Source organism: Panthera uncia, chromosome D1 (assembly GCF_023721935.1).
Source record: "Panthera uncia isolate 11264 chromosome D1, Puncia_PCG_1.0, whole genome shotgun sequence".
Taxonomy (NCBI): domain Eukaryota; kingdom Metazoa; phylum Chordata; class Mammalia; order Carnivora; family Felidae; genus Panthera; species Panthera uncia.
The window spans coordinates 31,837,918-31,842,549 of record NC_064808.1 but is presented as its reverse complement, the minus strand read 5'-3'; positions in this window follow the sequence as shown (position 1 = coordinate 31,842,549).

Sequence of the window (4,632 nt, the reverse complement as noted above, 5' to 3'; positions counted from 1 at the left end):
TTTTGATACTCAAGATGACATATTCTCTGAAGTAGTAAAATACTGAATATTTTGAGTAATTGATATATGATGAGACAAATAATTAACAGATAAATCATTTCTCAAATGCTTTATATAAACAGTGTATCCTCTTCTCCCACTGCCCAAATCATGCAGTGAGTAAGGAGTTACACTCCTTTATGCCAAAAATGCAATCAGGGCCTCTTGAGCTAATTGGAAAAATGATCATGAAAGAAAAACAAAGAACCCTATAAAGCTAAGAAAAAATAAAAAGTATTGTAAATACATCTGGATAAGAATATAAGATTTAAGATCTAGTTTCAAGTGAGCAAAAGACATTAATATGCTTTCCCAAGTGCAAGTTTGCCCATGGATTACACACATTTGGACCATGTTCTTGAAGAGATTTCAATGTAGCATTTTTTTTTTCCAGTCACATTCTAAATTCATCTTCCACAGCATATTATCAAATCCTAAATCCATTTTCCCAGGCATATGTTTAAGCATTTTGTTGAGGTATTCAAACAGTCTGGAGAGTATTCCATTTGTTAAACAACAGTTCAGCAAATAGAGTTATCTGTTACTTTGTTGAAGTAATTTGATTGCTGGTTTCCAGAAAGGGTTCACGCAGGAAATACACTTACCAGAAAACAGCATGGAGAGTTCCTTGGGCCCTACTGGGCCTCCTAGAATCTAAAGAATAAAAGACATCGTCCACCATTGAGATCACTTGAACCTTTGTATTGAGAATCAAAAGAAATCCATTATTTTCAAGGTGTGCCTATAGGATTCAGACCAATGTTACCAATGTTACAATATTAGTTTGAGAACCATTTGATAATCTTGGGAAGGCAACAGTTTATCAGTTTACATACTCAGAGGTAGCATTCATTTTGTCCTGTTTCCAGCTTTTTGAGTTAACCTCAGCAGCCATCAGTTTGTTACATATCCTTCTAAATGTAAAAATTCTAAGCACTAACTTTTGGAGGGGGTGGGGGTGGCCGAGGCCCAGCTGTTTGCCAGAATGTTTGCTGGACCTAACTGCAGTCAGTACTATAGACAGTCTCTCCCCATCTTGTGTTCCAACAGGTGTTTGAAGGAATACAAAGATTTGCATATCTGAAACCAAATGTAGTATATGTCTCTGGGCCTCAGAAGATAAATTACTGGGAGCAGTGCTTGCCCCTAGAAAGAAATCTGGTAAAACCTTGGATTGTGAGTAACTTGTTCTGTGAGTGCTCTGTAAGACAAGCACACATTTCTAATAACTTTTAACTTGATAAACAAGTGATGTCTTGCAATACGAGTAGCATGTGACGTCAAACATCACATGATCACACCTGAGCCAATGGTTCTTTCTCATTCTCTCACTGTGGGACTGTGGGTGATCATCTCCCATGCTTGGATGCTTGGTCTCAAATCAGAAATCAGTGATTTTTAGCAGAAATCAGTGATTTTTCAGAATGTTGGAAGGTGCCCACAACTGGCACTGGTGTATTTTTTGTCACTTCAAAGAACCTATGGACGGTCCTTTGCTTTTCCATACATGAGTAAGCTTAGAAATGATTTGCTTCATTCTAGGTCAGGCTGCCTGCAGATATAGACCCTTTCCTCTGAGGCTTTATTGCCAGTTACATCAAATACAGTATATGACAAGAGTTTATTAATACTGCACTGCAGTCAACATCCATGCAAATGTATACAATGGCCCCCATGCAGAAAAAAATTGAAAAGAAAACGGTAAGAAGGAGAGGATTACTGTGGAAGTTAACAGGTAAATCATCGATAAGTATGAACGAGGTATGGGAGTGACAAAAATTGCAAGATTTTATAAGAAAGTCTATGACTGCATCTCATCTGCAGAGGAAGAGGAGAAAAAAAAACAAAGGAATCCCTCACTTCAAATGATATTAGGGGGATGTGTAAAATGTGAGAAACAGTGCAAAACTTTGTAGAAAACAACCACCCAAACAAGACTGTAGCAGTGTAAGCAATTGAATCTGTTTAATGACAATGCAATGCCACATTTCTGTGAAATCCTCAAAAGAAGGCAAAAGCAAGTTTTACTGGATAGGTTCCTCGTTAAAGTTGTACAAAAAGAAAGAGATTCCATTGAGCCTATAGAAAGCAGTGATTCCATTAGTGATAGTGAAAGTCAGCCTACACAATGACCCTCCTCTGTCTTGTCTCCACACCAGCCACGGAGGTTTTCAAAGATAAAGGCAGGTTAATCTGTTTATTTTTCTTTATTATTTTGTGTTATATTACAGTATTATAATCATTTTTATATATGAATGTTTTTGGGTTGTTTAATGAATCATCGGAACTTCCATTATTTCGTTATGGGAAAATTTGCTTTGATATACAAGTGCTTTGGATTACAAGCATGTTTCCAGAACAAATTATGCTCACAAACCAAACCAAGGTTTTACTGTAGATATATATTTGTATACATACTTCTGCCTGCAAGACTCCTTACCTTTTCCTTCTTGAGCCTTTTACTTGCATCCAAGAGTAGATGTTGTTCGTTGCTTTTCTGCCTTTTTTTTTTTTTTTTTTTGAGAAAAAGAGCATGTGAGCCACGAGGCTCCATGCTCAATGCGTAGCCTAACAATACAGGAAATCAAGAGTTAAGACATTCGAAAGACTGAGCCAACCAGGCTCCACTTCCCTCTTTTCTGTCTTAACTGAGTCCTGCCCATCTGTCTAACTTTGTCTCTTCCCACTCTACCCTTTATCTGTGCATCTGCAAGGGTATCCCGGTTCCTCAAGTGCCTGACCACACTGACCTCTATCTCAAACATTTTTGCATTGCTCTTCCCCCTACCTGAAATGTTCTCACACTCTCTCCTGTCCTGTTCTCTCTGCCTGGAATGTTTTTCACTTTCTCCCAAAGGCTGGTTCTATTTCATCATTCAGGTCTCAGCTTGAGTATTTTCTCCATAAAATTAAAAAAGAAGGAAAGAAAGAAAGAAAGAAAGAAAGAAAGAAAGAAAGAAAGGGAGAGAGATTGAGAGAGGAAGGAAGGAAGGAAGGAAGGAAGGGTGGGAGGAAGCTTTCGTTGACCAGCACACTAATATCCTTTCAGTAGAATTTCTCTCCATCCTATTACCCTTTTTAGTATTTTCATAGCACTTACCACTAACTGAAATTATCCCATTAATTTCTTTGCTTATTGCCTGTGTTCCTCAATGGAATAATAACTCCTTGAGGAGCATCTGGAAGAGTTCATAGTGTGCTCTTAAACAGGCTTGTTGAATAAGTGAGTAAGTGATTATTGTAGTCACTTTGTATTTTGTATTTTAGCCTCTACATTGCTACATAGTAATGAGAAGCTCCGATTTTGAACTCAGAACTGCATTTGAATCCTATTACCCTTCCTAATTACTAGTTTGGTAATTTTGACAAGTTACCAAGCTTTTGAGCTTCAGTTTACTCATCTGTAAAGTGGGAATAACAGCATTTACTTCACTGAGTTTTGTGAAGATTAAACAAAATAAAGCATAAAACAGTGACCAAAGTGTCTGCTCCATGAGAAAGGCTTAGTAAACATTAGTGACAAAGTAGAATTTTTCTCAAAGGACAGTTATGTTTTAAAAGATCTCAGGAAATTTCCAGACTCAATCTTAACGAGGAGATGCTGTGTCTGGCAGTCAATGGCACATCCACTAGAGTAGGCAGTTAGATGGACAGGAGCAGGAAGGGAGAAGGGAGTATGGCAGATGGGGGATTACCAGCGACCACCCAATCTCTGTCCAGTGACTACCCATCTCCCTTAGACCAAACCCTTCTGAGGTTTAGCACAGCTGATAAGCAGGAGATAGGGGCTGCAGGGACTGGCCCAACTTTGGAGCATGCACACTTAAGGAAACCGGTGTCCTCTAGTAACCCCAAGACTATTATGCTATCATTATAATATTGCTTCCATGGAGGTTTTAGCCCCACCCCCCATGAGTTGCGCTTTAGGTGCTCATGGGAAGATGGCAGACGGGACCCTGCACCAAAGGCTGGAAGGAGGAAACTGGGATGGATCCAGAGGGTGGTATGACAATAAGATAGGAAGGAGGAGAACAAATAGATCCCCTTAAAAAAAACACACACACACAGGGGCACCTGGGTGGCTCAGTCGGTTGGGCGGCCGACTTTGGCTCAGGTCATGATCTCGCGTCCGAGGGTTCGAGCCGTGCGTTGGGCTCTGTGCTGACAGCTCAGAGCCTGGAGCCTGTTTTGGATTCTGTGTCTCCCTCTCTCTGACCCTCCCCCATTCATGCTTTGTCTCTCTCTGTCTCAAAAATAAAAACGTTAAAACACACACACACACACACACACACACACACACTCAATGCAGAACTCAGCCGGCTGCTACCCACCCTGGGTCAGCCCCCTCCTATGGCTCTAGGTTGTACTTTTGGTTTGCCAAACAAAACCTTAGCTGCTTCAACTTTCTATTGAGTCCACTGAATTCTTTCCTTGGAGAAGACAAGGACCGAGGAATTGTGCAGTTCACCACACAGTAACACCACTATTGGACTGACTTTGGGCAGAATGGAAATCATATTAAGAAGGCACGTTAACTAGCACCTTTCACATCACACTTGGAGGGTAACGTCTTTGGGAGGGTGAGGAATGGTT